Here is an 18,006-nt window from a genome sequence, read left to right on the forward strand (position 1 = left end):
AGAAAGAGAAACTGTGGCTTGCTTCTTGCTGACCCATGACACAACTCCAGATCCAAGTGAGAAACAGTACCCTATCACTGATCTCCTACTGTCCACGTCTCCTGCCCCAATCCAAGTCACAGAATCCGGTCAAGATGTTGCCCTTGGTATAGGTGATGAGATAATCAAGTGTGCCTTTGATGTATTTTAGCACCCGCATCCCTGCCCTCCAATGGTTCTCTCGGGGCTTATTGGAAAACCTGCTTAGTATACCAGTCACAAAACTGATGTCCGACCGTGTGTTGCACAGGTAAATCAAGCTACCCACAAGCCTTCTATACTTCACTTCGTCCACCAGTGGTGATGAATCCTCGTTTGAGAGCTTCGCGTCAACCTCCATACGGGTACCAATTGTCTTGCACTTAGCCATGCCAAATGCCTTCAATATCTCTTCAGCATTCTTCAGCTGTGAAATGAAGATCTGTTTCGGCTCCTGCCAAACTTCAATCCCCAAATAGAAATGCATCAATCCGAGGTCTGTCATTTCAAACTCTCTTCCTAGCAAATGCTTCGTCTGTGAGATCTTCTCTTCATGGTTTCCTGTTATGACAAGGTTGTCCACATAAAGGACCACGATCATACACCTACCTCCTTCTCTAAAGATATACAAATTCGCATCAGATGGGCTTCTCCTGAACCTATTTTCCATAAAGTAGGCATCAATTCGCTGGTACCATGCTTGTGGGGCCTGTTTCAGCCCGTAAAGTGCCTTCTTCAGTTTGCAAACTTTACCTTCTGAACTGGGGATCTCAAAACTTGGTGGTTGTTCCACGTATACCTTCTCCTTGAGATCTCCATTCAGAAAGGCAGATTTCACATCCATCTGAAGCACGGACCAACTTCCCTAGGCAGCTAAAGCCAAAACACTACGAATTGTGGTTAGTCGAGCTGTGTGAGCAAAAGTATCTTGATAATCAAAACCATCTACCTATGCAAATCCTTTTGCCACGAGTCGAGCCTTGTACTTATCCAACGTGCCATCAGACTTGTACTTGGTCTTGTACACCCACTTGGTTCCGATTACCTTGCGTTTTGGTGGTCAATCCACAAGGTCCCAAGTGTTGTTCTTCATTATGGAGCCATACTCTGCCTGCATAGCCTCCATCCACCTATCATCGCCCTATGCCTCTTCAAGACACTTGGGTTCATCAGCGCGGATCACTTCTATCATCAAAGCATAGTTGACCAAGTGTTTCTGTGCAATTTACTACTCTAATCTTTTGGACCGGCAGTGTTCGAATGGTTCCTCCTCAATGGTTGGAGGTTCTCTACCATCCAAAAGCTGCTTTACCCACTTCGGGAATGGCCATTTTCGTTGTGGTTCTATAGGCTCTTCTTTATCTTCTTTGTCTTGAATCCTCCCAAGCACTGTTGGGGGAGTTCGGTCTACTATTGGTGGTGGTACTGGATGGATATCCTGGTCCTGGTTGTCTGGGAAGGAAGCATCCTCCTCCAATTGATGCGGCTGTTCTGAGAAGACCACATCGTGACTTACAATTACCTTCTTGGTAACAGGGTTATAGAGACGATAACCCTTCACCTCTTCACTGTAGCCTAAGAAAATACACTTCCGGCTCTTCGGTTCCCATTTGGTCCTAGTAGCATCAGGGACATGCACAAAACAGTCACATCCAAAAACTCTGAAATGTGCAGCTGAAGGTTTCTTACCAGAAAAGGCTTGCAATGGAGTCATCCCATTCACAGCCTTCGTGTAGCTACGATTTAGGATGTAAACTGCAGTGTTACATGCTTCAGCCCAGAAAGTCTTTGGCAAATCTTTCCCTTTCATCATACTCCGGCCCATTTCGTAGATGACGTGCATCTTGCATTCTGCTACTCCATTTTGCTGTGATGTATGTGGTGGGGGTTTCTGCCTCTTGATTCCGTGACTTTTGCAGTAACTTTCCAATTCAATTGATGTGAACTCTCCATCTCTGTCTGATCTCAACTTCTTCACTTTCCTCCTCGTTTCTTTCTTGACCATTACATGCCATTCCTTGAACCTACTAAAAGCCTCGTCTTTAGTCTTTAGGAAGTATATCCATATCCTTCTACTGTAGTCGTCGATCAATGTCATGAAGTAGTAGGAACCACCCAAAGCTTCCGTCTCCATCTTTCTGCAGAGGTCCGTGTGAACGAGCTCTAGAGGAGCCTTTGCCCTATTGGCCTCTTTAGGAAAGGGATGCCGATGCTGCTTGCCCATCATGCAAGCTTCACATACATCGGGCAGCTCTGAAATTTCTGGTAGGTCTGCAATCATTCCACTTTTATGCATCTCCTTCAAAGAACTAAGGTTTAGATGATGAATCCTCATTTGAGAGCTTCATGTCAACCTCCATAGGGGTGCCAAATGTCTTGCAGTCAGCCATGCCAAATGCCTTTAGTATCTCTCCAGCATACTTCAATTGTGAAATGAAGACCTATTTTGGCTCTTGCCAAACTTCAATCCCCAAACAGAAATGCATCAGTCCGAGGTCTATCATTTCAAACTCTCTTCCTAGCAAATGCTTTGTCTGCAATATCTTCTCTTCATGGTTCCCTATTATGACAAGGTCGTCCACATAAAGGACCACGATTATACACCTGCCTCCTTCTTTGAAGATATATAAATTTGCATCAGATGGGCTCCTCTTGAACCCATTTCGCAAAAAGTAGGCATCAATTTGCTGGTACCACGCTCGTGGGGCCTGTTTCAGCCTGTAAAGTGCCTTCTTCAGTTTATAGACTTTACCTTCTAAACCGGGGATCTCAAAACCTGGTGGTTGTTCCACGTATACCTCCTCCTTGAGATCTCCATTCAGAAAGGCAGATTTTACATCCATCTAAAACACAGGCCAACTTCCCTGGGCAGCTAAAGCCAAAACACTGTGAATTGTGGTTAGTCGAGCTATGGGAGCAAAAGTATTTATAAGCATGTAACTATAGCGTGCAACTATACCTAAAGAAAAAGTCAATGGGCTGATTGGAGGTTCGCTTAAGCCGACCTATGACAATTAATTCCTTGATGAATAATATTATACTATGTGTCGGTTCGCTTAGGCTGACATGGAACATCTTGTATGTGGTTAAAATTCATACTTTATTTTACTAAAACTCTACAAACTAGTATTTAAGAGTGATGAGGAAATATTTGACTTTGAGCCAGTTGTGGGCTCGCTTATGTCAGCTGTTTGCATCTCGCTCGAAGTCTAGCTAGTTGTCAGCTTGCAATTGCCATGTCATAGCAACTTGCAAAATTATGTTGCATATGTGTGGAAAGATAGTGGTATACATAGGTTCAATATCCCTATAGATTATTAGGTGAAAAAAATTAGATATGAATATATTACATACGTTTTAATTTATAGCTTTTATTAGAACTCAAACAACATAGTACATATATATGTGAAGAGAGTGGAAGAGAAGTAAGGAGTCTCACTTGCACCTTTCTCACATACACAATGGGGGAATACACACAAAAGGTGGAGGCTGAAAATAGTTTTCCTCTTCTTAGTTGTTAAAGCCAAAAGAACTCTCTCTTAGTACAAAATAAATAGGTGAACCCTATATGTGGGACTCAAACCAAATGCAGCTAACCTAGATGGCATACTAAGTGAGTCACTAACTTAGAGTACATAAAGATAGCTGTCATCTAGCTATTATTCATGGATGGTGTACCAACCGCATCTGCAGCTCTAATAAGTCAATGACATAAATGCACAATGGTCACCCTGCCATATCACGAGTGGAGCTTGATATCTCAACACTCCCCCTTGAGCTCAATCCCAATTCCTACACACCAAGCAGGTGTCTGAACTTGCATAGCTTCTCTGCACCCAATGCCTTCATGAATATGTCAGCTACCTGATCCTCTGTGTTGACATAAACTAGATCAATAAAACCTACTAGAACCTTCTCTCACACATAGTGATAATGCACCTCAATGTGCTTTGTTCTAGCATGATAGACTGGGTTATTTGCCAAGTGTATACTGCTCATGTTGTCACAATAAATGACAACTAGCCCATCTGTAGACGGATGCATATCATACAGTAGCTTATGCAACCAAGATGCCTCACATGCAGCCATTGTTGCACCCTTGTACTCAGTCTCTGTGCTTGACAAGGCAACTGTAGGCTATTTCTTGCTGCTCCAAGTGACTGTAGCACTCCCAAAAGAGAACACATATCCACTAGTAGATCGTCTATCAGAAATACTACCAGCCCAATCAACATCAGTGTATCCATGCAACTGTATCTGAACCCCAGCCTCATAAAATAGTCCATACTGCAATGTGGACTTCACATACCTCAGTATGCATCTAGCCACATCCAAATGCGGTTTCCTTGGAGCCTGCATAAACTGACTTACCAACCCAATAGCATAGCTCAAATCTGGCATGGAAATAGTCATATAAATCAAACTTCCTACTATGCATCTGTACATAGTAGAGTCTTCCAAAAACTCACCTGCATCTGCGCTCAACTTCACATTCTGCTCCAAAAGAACTAAAATAGGCTTATAGCCTATCATCCCATATTTGGACAGCATGTCCAAATATGGGATGATAGGCTATAAATCAAACTTCCTACTATGAGTCTGTACATAGTAGGGTCTTCCAGAAACTCACCTGCATCTACGCTCAACTTCACATTCTGCTCCAAAAGAACTAAAATAGGCTTATAGCCTATCATCCCATATTTGGACAAACTCAGGATGAACAGCATGCACATAACTTGGTGGCTACTCCATATAGACCTCTTCTTGCAAATCACCATGCAAGAAAGCATTCTTTACATCCATCTAATGTAAAGACCATCCTTTTGATGTGGCATAGCAATGACTGCTCTTATGGTTGCCATCCTTGCAACCGGACTGAATGTTTCTTCATAATCAATGCCATATGTATGTGCATACCCCTTAACAACTAATCTTGACTTGTATCTGTTCACAGAACCATCTGCATTGTGCTTCACCTTATAAACCCACTTGTAGCCAATTGCATTCTTGTCTTTAGGCAAAGACACCCCATTTATGATCATTGCAGGAGCATTGTATAAAAGAGGAATAGATCAAATAGTCTGATGATGTGTTCAAGGCCATCAATAGCATGCTATTTTGCAAGAGGCCCATCAAGGGGCATCAGATGGCCACTTTGTGGATGATGTAACAATGAAAAATATCTTTCAACCCCAATCGTGGTGTTCGACAATAATAAAAAACTCACACGAACTCGGAAGGAAACATTGGTACAGCCAAAAAGATAGACAACCATTTGATGCTAATAGATTGCCACTAAACCCAATCCTACCACTTGAGCCATTTCAAAAATGGGGTTTAGATTTTGTGGGACCATTCAAGCTAGCTACAAAACACACTAGGAACAAATACATTTTGGTAGCCGCCTACAAATTATTGCACTAAGTGGGTAGAGGCACAAGCTCGACACGACAATTCATCAGATAGTACATCAACGTTCTTGTATCGTAACATTATTACATGTTTCAGATATCCGATAGAATCAATATTGGATCAAGGAGGAAACTTTCTAAACAGAACCATCAATACACTGACAAAAGTTCATATGATTGTTCATAAAAATGCATGGACTTACCACCCACATGCATTTGAACAAGTAGAAAGTTCTAACAAAATCATGAAGCGGACTTTGAAATTGACAGTTTTGAAAAATTAAACAATTTGGGACACGAAGCTAGCTCAACATTGTGGGCATTCTGAACAGCATTCAAGGTAAGCACGAGAATGATACCCTTCAAGCTAGTTTATGGAGATGAGCTGGTACTACCCATGGACTTTGTGGCCACCAGTTGATCGATTTCAATCTAGAAATTAGGGCCGAAGGATTTGGTGGAGTTCCCATGACTGCAATTGAATCAATTGGAAGAAGGTCGACTCAAAAGTCAACACATTGCACAAGTCATCCAAGAGCGAAGAAAAGCCTAGGTTGACAAAAACATCAAATTCAAATTGTTCAAGGAAGAAGATTGGGTATTTATGTTTAATACAAAAATGGGGAAGTTCCTGGGTAAATTGAAATTTAGATATGATGCACTGTTCAAAATTGTAAAGGATTTAGGCCAAGGAACATTTCGACTGGCTGATATGCATGGTAATATATCATTAAAAGCAATCAATGGATTTCGAATGAAGCCATTCATCGGACTCAGGAAAAGTACAATCCGACTTCAAACCATTTGGTCGACATTAGATTCTTAATGATTCGACAGTTGGGGTACATTGGGCCTTTAAATAGAGAAATAATTCAAGGGAGTGATGATAGTGACACTTCTCACATGTGGGTATTACATCACATGTAGATACTAGAAATCAGCACTTCACTACCTTCATTAGAGTAATTATATCTTTCACATCGTCCTTTGTTTTCTTTGATTGCCAGAGATCATCTATCTAATTGCCATCGGTTTGTCAACATGAGAATTACTCTCAAAACCATCACAAAAGAGCATGTGCCTGGAGAAGGAGTTACTAGTAGCTCATCAAGCTTATAAGTCATGGTGTCTTCTTTAAATCCCTCAACACGGAAGTACAAGAGGAAGCAGATATCGTGCTAGTTGCCACCACAGACAAGTATGTGCCAAGGTCGATGAGAAGGCAATATAACCTCACCATACTTCCACTTGTGATTTCCAAGACTTCAACCTTGATCTGGATATGACTAGTCCACGTATCATTGCATGGCTGGACAAGATCAGGCTACATGAGTAGTATCATCTTCCTTGGTGGGAGTGCGCCATGAATATGGAAGCAGGAGACAATTTGACCACTTGCAGGATATAGAAGGTATGCTTATACCAAAATTGTCAGTCATAGTTGAGTTAGTGGCTCAAGTGTTTGAACTACCATTGATTCGAAATGCACTGATGAACACTCTAAGTAGATATCTAGATGAGGCCATGGTGCAGCCTTTTGGTGAGTAGGTATACTTAAAAGGATACTTTTATGTGAAGAACACACTCAAAGGCCAGAGATGAGATCAATGTAAGTGGTTCCTAGAGAGGGTGTTGCTTCTTATTACATATGGTTACATTTCAAAAGATAACTATTTGCTGATGCATTTTGTCAAGCTGGGTAATCCAATGAATTTGGTAGCATTCATGCATGAAAGAATCATGGGAGAAATAACTAGCAAGGATAAGTGGAGGAGTATGACATACATCAAACTCCAATCCATCCTCTATGCTCTTTTTATTCAGATTCTAGAGGGCTATGTCCCCACAACGTCTACCATTTTTAGATGATCAAAGAGAATGAGCTAGAAGATAGACACATCAGGGAAGAGCTCCTCCGATATGAAATAGTTAGTCTTTTCTCGGGGGGGTCATTATGTATAAACCCTATATATCACATGCGTTCAAGGCCTATTTGTAAAAACCCTTATCTATAAATTTATTATGAACCCTTTTTCTATTCAATCTTTGAATACCCCCTTTATATGATACCCTTTTTGATGTGGAAAATGTGTAAAAAGGGTATTTTAAAAACTCCTTTTGTTGAACCCACGTGCTATGCTTACATATTTATCAACGACCCTCTCTGCTGAAAGAAAGAGTCTTTCAGAGAGAGATAGTCTCTCTGAAAGACAAAGTCTCGTGTCTTTTTATAGAGTCTTTGGAGACTTTACTTTTTCCATGTTTCACCATTTCAGTATGTCACTTAGATAATCTCTTGAGAAGCTGGGACATGGATGGCTTTTAGATCAGCAAAAGTAGAAAACAAGGCAAGATTCAGAGGATTAGAACAAGAACGTGGGTTCGACTTCGGCGTAGCAGTGGCAGGCAACGAGAGTAGTTTAGCAATTTTAGGCACGACTTCTCCCAAGTTTCGAGATGAGAGACAAATTCAGCGTGCAACAACAGCTTGCATCTAGTGTATGATATTGATCAAATCGCCGAGAGCGAAGCGTCGGCAGCGCGGTCTATGAACAACTATTGCACCATTGCCTCAGTGGTAAAGCAATCAACTACTGGCCCTGTATAGAATCATGATAAATAATTGACATGCTTGTTGGCGAGTACCCAAGAAGATCCTCTCATGCAAGGTTTCCGTTACTCTTGCCGGCCACCAAGCCCACTCTGATCAGTGATCACGACTTCCTCACATCAGGTGACAGTCCGACCGTCAAGATCAATCTCTCTCCGACTGTGGCGAGCTTGCAACTTCCGTTGGACAGATGTGCCACATATGTTCAGTCATTCCTAAACTCTCTCTCACACACACTCTCTCTCTGTCTCTGTCTCTCCCAGTCTCTCTTTCTCTTTCTCTTCCCTGGCCCCTAATTGAAATTTGACACAATGTTTGTAGCCCCAAGGCTCGCCACGACGGAAATCTCAGCGTCTCACCCTCGCGCACTAGGCTGTGTTGGGGCAATGATAAAAAAGGTTGTGTTTGCCACTTTCATACTGCCCACAAGATCTATCGTGGCTGCCAGCGGAATCTGATTTCGTACTAACACTTGTTTGCCACACTGGAATTTTGTCGTGGAAAACTAGAAGTCGAGTTTCTGTAATGCCCCAAGCCCTCTACCAATATTTTCAATCAGCTCTTTCTATCGCCAATCCTCTCTCTACGAAGACTTTGACCCTCTTGCGGTCCTTCATGTGCCATTCCTATGATATATTTCATGTATTACAAGTGGTTTCTAATACTACGTGATTGAATCGATAATTGAATAGATAATTTGACAGTAGCCTCCACACAACGCATCTTGTAGTTTTTCTCCTATTAGGTTTAATGAAAGGGTTATGGGCATTTTATTGGTGTACATGTAGTTTGGATGAAAGGGTTATGGGCATTTTAACTCCATTTTAATGAAAGGGTTATGGGCATTTTAGTGGTGTACATGTAGTTTGGATGAATCTATTCCATTGAAAAGAAAGCAAAATGAACATCACTTCGACAAGTAGAGAATGCTCTAGGTGACACTAGGTTTGACAAAATATGAAGAGGGGAGAGGAGAAGAGTGGAGATGAGGAGAGAGGGCACAGCTAGAGAGCACACCACAAATGACTAACTGTACACTAGAATTAGTTGAAAAAATAGAATATATACAAACCTTTTAGGATTAGGGTTAGGGGATCTAACCCTTTCCTTTATAGCACTCTATAAGGTTAGTGCTATGCACATATGATCACGTGATGGTGCTATGCACACATGATCACATGATGTTGAGCGTGAACTCTCAACACCTTCCCTCAAGATCAACATCATGAAGTAGGCCTTCCCTCAAGATGATGATTCTGGGGAATCGAAGAAGGACTGAGCATTACATTCCACACACCCCTTTAATGGGAATGTCCTTCTTTTGCATCAAACCAAGAGCTAGTCGGTGTTTCTCGAATAGCTCTTTACCGAGTGGTTTGGTAAAGATGTCTGCAACATTTTCTTTGCTATCACAATGCTCGGGGGGGTCACTATGTATAAACCCTCTATATCACGTGCGTTCAAGGCCTATATTTAAAGTCCCTTATCTGTAAAAAATTTCATTAATAAAATGTACCCCTTTTCTATACAAATATGTAAATTTTTTCCAAAACTATTTTAAATAGTCCCTTATGTATATTTATTTTTGTAAATTTTAGAAATAAAAAAAATCCTTCTGTTGAACTCACGTGATAGGGTTACATATGATGAGTGACCCCCCCGAGTCACAATGCTGCAGTGTGATGTCACCAAGTAACACTCTTTCTCTGATGAAGTGCTCTCTGACATCAATGTGCTTTGTCCTGGAGTGATATACTGGATTTTTCGCCAATGCTTGAGCCAATTGATTATCACAGTATATTATTGTTGGCTTTGACTCATCAAAGTAATCTGTTTCTGACAATAGTCTTCTGAGCCATATAGCCTCACATGCACCTGTAGTGAGTGCTCTATATTTTGCTTCAGTCGAAGACAGAGAAATAGTTGGCTCTTTGTTTGACAACCATGATATAGCACCTTGACCAAGGAAAAATGCATATCCCTGTGTCGATCTCCTGGTCTAATGATCTCCGGCGTAGTCACTGTCACAGTATCCATGCAACCGTGGATGACTTTCTCTGTATTCTATCCCAAACTGTCTTGTACCTCTTATGTATCTCAAGACTCTTTTGGCTGCATTCCAGTGAGACTATTTTGGATTTGCCATAAACTGTGCTAGTGAGCTTACTGCATAACAAATATCTGGCCGTGTGATTGTCAGATATATAAGAGATCCAATGAGTTGCCTGTAGTATCTGTCATTGACTGTAGGCTTTTCTGAATCTTTAGTAAGTTTCAAACTCTGTTCCATGGGAGTGGCTACAATCTTGCAATCTGCCATATGAAACTTCTTCAGGAGACTATCAACATACTTGAGCTGACTCATGAATGTGCTATCTGAATCTCTCCAGAACTCAATTCCAAGACAATAGTACATAAGTCCAAGATCTTTCATGTCGAACTCTGCAGATAAGTCTTGTTTTAATTTTCTGATGAAGCTATCCTTGCTTCCTGTCACAATCAGATCATCTACGTACAAAAGTGCAATAGTAATATCTTCCCCTTGAACTTTGTAGTAGAGAGTATGATCTGCATTGGACTTCATGTATCCCAGATTAGCAAAATACTTGTCAATTCTGCTGTACCAACTTCTGGGTGCTTGCTTTAAGCCATAGAGACTTTTCTTGAGATGGCAAACCTTGTTCTCCTTTCCTGGTTCAACATAACCGGCTGGTTGTTGCATGTAGACTTCCTCGTCTAGATAACCATTGAGAAATGCATTCTTGACCTCGAGCTGATACACATTCCATTTACTGAGTGTCGCTAGTGATATCAAGAACCGTGTGGAATCCATCTTTGCTACTGGAGCATAAGTCTCATCATAATCTTGGCCATATTGTTGTGCAAATCCTTTTGCAACTAATCTGGCTTTGTATCTCTGAATACTGCCATCTGGATTGTACTTCACTTTGTATACCCATTTGTTGGCTATGGCCTTCTTTCCTGGTGGAAGGTCGCATAATTCCCAAGTGTTATTTTTATACAAAGCATCCATTTCTTCATTCATAGCAGTTTGCCATTCTGGCTTGTCTACTGCGTCTTCGCTCTTTTGTAGCCATGATGGTAGTCATAAGAGCATAGTTGGTGGTTTCCACCTGAATTGCTTTGCCTTTCTGAGCATATGTCAATCTGGCTGGTGGTCTGCTTTCCCAAGTAGACCGTCTGAGCTGCTGTGGCACTGCTTGGGGTGTTGGTGGCAATTCTTGCTCTTCTTCATCAACCTGTTCTGTAGATGACTATAAAGTCGATGCTTCTATCTCCTGTGTAGGTGAGGTTTTCCATTCTGATTCCTCATCGAAGATTACATCTCTGGAGATAATGACTTTGCGGTTGATGGGATCATACAATTTGTATGCTTTGCTTTCTTCACTGTAGCCAACCATGATGCATTTGCATGACTTCGCATCCAATTTCCTGCGATGATCATCATGTATGTGGGCATATGCTATGCAATCAAATATGCGGAGATGCCCAATGCGTGGCTTGTGTCCAGTGAATGCTTCATAAGGAGTCATACCTTGTATCGGTTCGGTAGGAAGCCGATTAAGCAAGTAGTTAGCTGTAGCTATTGCTTCTGCCCAATACTGATTCAGAAGATGCTTTTCACTAAGCATTGCTCTAGCACTGTCTGCTAAAGTCCCATTCTTCCTTTCAGCTCTTGCATTTTGCTGAGGAGTATCTGCACATGTGAATTGTCTTCGAATGCCGTGATTTTTGCAAAAGTTCATGAATGCTGAAGACATGTATTCACCTCCTCTGTCTGATCTCATGACCTTGATCTTTCTGCCTGTTTGGTTTTCTACCATGGCTTTGAATTCTTGAAATCTGGCAAACACTTCAGATTTCTCTTTCAGAAAGTAGACCCAATAATATCTGCTGTAGTCGTTGATGAAGGTCAAGTAATAAAGTGAACCATTGATGCTGCGGGTCTGGGCATAACCCCATACATCTGTATGAATCAAATCAAGAATACCTCGTGCACGAGAGGTACTTCTGACAAAGTTGGTTCACTTTTGTTTGCCGAAACAGCATGCTTCGCAAACTTTTCCAAGAAACTATAGCTTCGGAATCCCAATTGCCATATTTTGATTCCTGAGATCTAACAAGTACTTGAAGTTGACATGACCATATCTCTTGTGCCATTTTGCAGATAGTGGCATCTGTTGCATTTGAGCTGACATGGCATGCTTATCTGGTACTGTAGCTAGCATCCTGTATAAGCGTCCTTCCTTGACACCTTTTGCTACTAGCTGACCTCTTTTGGATTCGTCTCTGATAGTGCATTCATCACCGTCGAAGATGACTTTGTAGTTGTGTTCCGTCATTTGACCTACTGACAAAAGGTTCTTGCTGAGCTTCAGAACATAGAGCACATCTTTGACTAATCCTTTTGTACCAGTGAAATTGTTCATAGGGATAACACCTGTCCCTTGAACCGGATTCGGTGTATTGTCTGCTGTGTAGATGACATTCTTTTGACCTTCTAATGGCTTCATTTCTGTGAACCATTCCTGATGATTTGTCATATGAGATGATGCACTGCTGTCGATGTACCAAGGATCCTGTTCCACTTGGACGACTTGATAGCTGAAATCCTCTTTGGGATTGAATCAGTGTCTAGGTGCATTGTATCAGTCTGATGCAATTGCTCACTTGCAAGAAACATATTTCCATGTTCATTTGCAAAATGACTGTGAATAGAATGTCCACCACAATGATTTCCTCTTCCTCGGGAATTCCCTCGTCGATTACTGCTGGATTGACCACCTTGGTCGTACTGCTTCTTGCGGCAATCTCTTTCATAGTGTCCAAACTTGTGACAGTAGTTGCATTGAATGTTTGACACATTGGTGGATGCATTCCCTCATCCTTGGAATCTTCCTCGGTTGGAATGATTTCCTCTTTGCTGATTCTGATGTTGCTGAGGATGATGCTGATGCTGATGCTGATGCTGATTTTGACTTTGTTGATGATGACCACTTTTCTGATATGATCTACCTCTGTTTCTGCCTTTGCCTCTGCTTCTGTCTGAAGTTGTGAATCCTTGATCATTAGAATGACCTTTACGTGCTTGAATGGCCTGAGTCCTAAGTTCTTCACCAAGTAGAACTGACTGAAGCTCTTTCAGTGTTGGAATTTGCCGTTGGATGGCAATACTCTGGACTAGATTCTCATATCCTTCTCCTAGTCCATTCAAGATTACTTGAACCATTTCTGCGGGATTCATAGTCTCTCCTGCTGCTGCAAGTTGATTGTTGTAGTCTTTGATGCAGAGTACATAAGCATGACCGGTTTCATTGCTATTGCGGAAACTCTGGTTGATCTGGTTTCTCAGGGTGAGAATCCTGGATGTGTTCTTGGACTCGTAGAGAGCTGCGAACATATCCCATGCTTCTTTTGATGTCTTGACTGTGTTGAGCTATCCTAGCATGACATCTTGCACATTCTGCTTGATCAGGTGATAGGCATACTTGTCTTTCTTATCCCATTCTGCTTGAGCTCGGGCAATGGCAGGATCTGCTACTGGTGCGGAAACTGTTTGTGTAGATGTAGATCCCGATGTAGATCCCGTTGCTGGTACTGTGACAACAGATGGAGTAGAGCTACTGGTGGCTGGATCGGCCAATGGTCTAGGTATAGATCCATCGACATACTCCCATTTGTCCTGAAGCACAAGAATGGTCTCCATTTGGTATTTCCATGTACCGTAATTGGAGTTGTCTAACTTAGCAGATGCCTCCAGTCTGAGGTTGCTAGTCGACATGGTGCAAACAATGTACTCAAAAGTGTCCTGAAAAACTCTGTATGAATCAACTGCAAATACACTGAAGATGCCAAGTGAAATCTCTGTACCGTCGGTGAAGATAGAACTGCAGTATATAAGATCTGATCTGTGCTACAAGGCTTGTGGCAATGATGCCGGGAATAGCCAAGAGGCTTTACAAGGCTAAAAATGATGTGCACGATGCCGTGAGATAGCTGAATAGGCTTTACAATGGTGGCATGTGTGTGTGAAATCAAGTGATATCTGCCCACTGAACCAATCTGCAATGCCTCTGTACTTTGAAGTCTGCTCACTGAACTGATGAACGTAAGGTTTCAGGTAATGTAATGATGTGAAATCGGATGTGAGCGTATGGACTTAGGTACTAGTCACGAATTTCGGGCATGGCTTAGATTGGCAACTTGGGGAATTCAAAGCGTCCCCTCTATGGCAATCTAGTATACTCTGATCTAGATCTAAACCAACCGTCGATCGATGAAAGAGCAGCAAATAATTCCTTTTCTTTTGTTCTTTTTAAGTGCTGGGTCAGATGCGTCGATGTAGAGGCAAATGTGCGTGAAGGAAGTGGTTTTGTCGGCGAGGCTCAAATGTGAGTGTAACTTGCGCCGAAATGTGCGCGTGATGTAACGAGCGCATAGAGCACGAAAAACCGAGCGACTTTCCTTTTTGGAGCACCCTCAAATTCTTCCTGGATCAAGAGATATGACTTGATCTAGGTGGAGGGGCAAAAGGAGTGCAAATGGTGCTCAATGATGATGTGTCACAGTGAGTCACATGCAGTGATGATGTGGCACTGTGCTTAGCAAGAGGTGTGCCAGTGAAGCTCTGTGCTGAGGTGGCAGGAGTGTGCACATGCAGTGTGTGCACAGTGTGCCTAGCAAGGGACTGTGCCTGCAGAGGGTCAGTGCTAACTGGACTGCTGAGGTGGCACAAATGATGTCAACAGGGTGATGTGGCAATGCTGAGGTGGCACTAATGACATGTCCTTGATGATGTGGCACAGGTGACGTGGCTGATGACGTGTCCCTGATGATGTGGCACAGGTGACATGGCTGATGACGTGGCAGGTGATGTGTCACTGATGATGTGGCAGGTGATGTGGTAGAATGACGTGGTAGGATGACGTGGCCTACTTACGTGGTGCTAATGATGTGGCAGATAGGATTGCCACGTGTCACTTGGCTGACCACACCTCAATGTGGTGAGGTTGAGGATAAGATATCCTCCCTCACTGCCACGTGGCGCTAGGAGAGCGACCGGAATCTTCTGAGATTCTGACGGAATCTAGGAAGATTCTGTCTCGTCGTTTTGGTTGGAGCTCGTTGGAGTCTATGTGTGATCCTCAACTGGCTTGCGTTGCTAGTGAGCGCGAGTTCATCCGCTGCAGCGATGTGAGCTTCATCAGCAGCAACTCTAGATGCTATGCTCGCTTCCGCCTGCTGCCGATCGCGCTCCTGCTGTCCGTTGTGCCACAATTGGCAGCTCCTATGCTTGAGCGCCAGCACAAAGCTTCGACCCAGATCGTTCCAAACGAGTCAACCCTTTCAAAGCAGCCAGAAGCACTTGCTTGACATAAACAAGCCTTTCCGAGACTTGGGAGTAGGCTGTGCCTTGGACGCGCCATTGCAGCTCCAAGACCATGCGAGGGTCCAGCTCGACGGCAATCACCTTCTTAGCCACCTCCACTCTTTCAAGCTCGCAGGTTGCTCATTGATCACGGCAAGTCCACCCTTACGGACTCGTTGGTGGCTGCGGCGGGCATCATCGCCCAAGAGGTTACAGGAGATATGCGCCTTACTGATATGGTATGGTTGCTCGTTGATCACGGCAAGTCCACCCTTACGGACTCGTTGGTGGCTGTGGTGGGCATCATCGCCCAAGAGGTTGCAGAGGATATGCGCCTTGCTGATACTCGTGCCGACGAAGCTGAACGAGGCATTACCATCAAGACCACCGGTATCTCTTTGTATTACGAGATGACGGATGCTTCTTTGAAGGCATATCTCGGTGAGAGAGACGGCAACGACTACTTGATCAATCTTATTGATTCACCTGGACATGTTGATTTTTCCTCCGAGGTCACTGCTGCCCTGTGTACCACAGACGGGGCTTTAGTTGTGGTCGACTCTATTGAAAGAGTTTGTGTCCAAACAAAAACTGTCCTCCGTTAGGCTCTTGGTGAGAGGATTAGGCCTGTTCTTACAGTGAACAAGATGGATCGTTGCTTCCTTGAGCTTCAGGTCGAGGGTGAAGAGGCTTATCAAACCTTCTAGAAGGTTATCGAAAATGCAAATGTCATCATGGCCACGTACGAAGATCCTCTTCTCGGTGATGTGCAAGTCTATCCTGAGAAGAGCTGAGATATCTCGTTGTTGCATACAAGAGCTGAGATCTTTTCTCTCTCAGAGAATAAGAATAGAGAGATTTCTCTTAATAAGAATACCTCTCTCTCACAAGAAGCTCTCAATGAAAACTTTGCTCCCTCATGAACTGTCTCTCACACACATAATCTCTCAAAGAACCCTCGATGGAGATGAACAAAACTCTCTATCTCACATGGACGGAAATTCCTCTCAGATGGACGAAAATTTCTCTATCACTCAATGGAAGTGAAAGAAGAAGAAGTTCTCTCAACGGAAGAGAACACTCTAACTCTCAATCTCTCAATCACTCTCACTCTCTCAAGAATCTCAATGTCTCAGCGGAAGACAAGGAAGCTCTGATACCATGACAAAATATGAAGAGGGGAGAGGAGAAGAGTGGAGATGAGGAGAGAGGGCACAGCTAGAGAGCACACCACAAATGACTAACTGTACACTAGAATTAGTTGAAAAAATAGATTATATACAAACCCTTTTAGGGTTAGGGTTAGGGGATCTAACCCTTTCCTTTATAGCACTCTATAAGGTTAGTGCTATGCACATATGATCATGTGATGGTGCTATGCACACATGATCACATGATGTTGAGCGTGAACTCTCAACAAGGTTGGCATGTAAAGAAGGGTTTCAAAGAACACAATTATATGGCTTGCTATTGCTTATTTGCAATAGTAGGTGGAGCTCGGTGGTCATTTGACACTAGGGGGACCAGGGCTACATGTCTATTTCTCTCACCCTTTACTATGTTACATGTCTTCTTGTTATGCTAGAATCATGGTGGCATATAGCTCATTCACTTCGGCTAAATCTACTTTATGCATTCGCATTTGTTCTAGGTGTGCAAGGTAGATTGCCATTTCCAGAGGCCAAGTGAACGCACACATCATGTGGAATGAGTGCTAGGCATATGCGATAAACACACAAAATGGTAGATTGCAAGAGTAAATGTGTTAGTTAGAAATGAATGAACAAAAAGGAAAGACTAAGGTAGTTGTCTTTTCACTACTTGGCCCCTTAGAAAATGGAAGATTCAAGTGGCTCTTTAGTCAAACTCTATGCACTCACAAGCCTGGGGCACTAACTCAATATGTATTATGTTACTACCCTCATCCAAAATCTAGGGTATGGGGGGATAAGGTCGAAATATAATATGCACGGATTTCCTCCAAAAAATGTAAATATGCAAGGGAAAAATATGACACTCTCTAGTTCTCCATAAGTTTTATACTTCAAAAAATATGAAATATTTTAAGATTTGTACATATTTTTCATAATGTGTGAGACCCAAGGGGGGGGTCTTTTGGATGAGGGGGTTTAAAATAAAAAATACATTAAAAAATAAAAACCCAACTCCTTTCAAAGTCACATAACTTTTTCATGTATTACCCAAATTTCAAGGTATTAAGACATATTTGAAGCTCTTTAGAGTAGAACACAATCATGCTAATTTGACTAACTTTGCATATTGTAAAATTAATCTCACACTTAAAATTTTCATAGCTATTATCTATGGGGAGTTGGCACCCCAGGCTCTCAAGCTGCGTATGCAACAACACAACCTTAACTCTACTCTGTTATATGTACAAGGCCCCTTTAACATGGTGTGGTAGGTACTACCCACCTGCATTTACATTCGTATGCACTTACATATCAGAAGAGAAGGTGCCATTAAGTTGAGCGTCAAAATATTCTCACATGCTCCTAATATAAGCAGTGAATATTCTGATAGTGGTAGCCCTGCTAGCTTGATTTGATGCACTA

The 18,006-nt window shown here is 42.4% G+C and overlaps 1 pseudogene; it reads left to right on the forward strand.

The window, feature by feature from the left end:
* Window positions 1-15,651: 15,651 nt before the first annotated feature.
* LOC147890813 (elongation factor 2 pseudogene) lies at window positions 15,652-16,035 on the forward strand (annotated as a pseudogene).
* Window positions 16,036-18,006: the final 1,971 nt, after the last annotated feature.

The sequence above is a fragment of the Dipteris shenzhenensis genome, chromosome 18, assembly GCF_047967505.1.
Source record: "Dipteris shenzhenensis isolate YYH24624 ecotype China chromosome 18, Dip_SZ_1.0, whole genome shotgun sequence".
Classification (NCBI taxonomy): Eukaryota; Viridiplantae; Streptophyta; class Polypodiopsida; order Gleicheniales; family Dipteridaceae; genus Dipteris; species Dipteris shenzhenensis.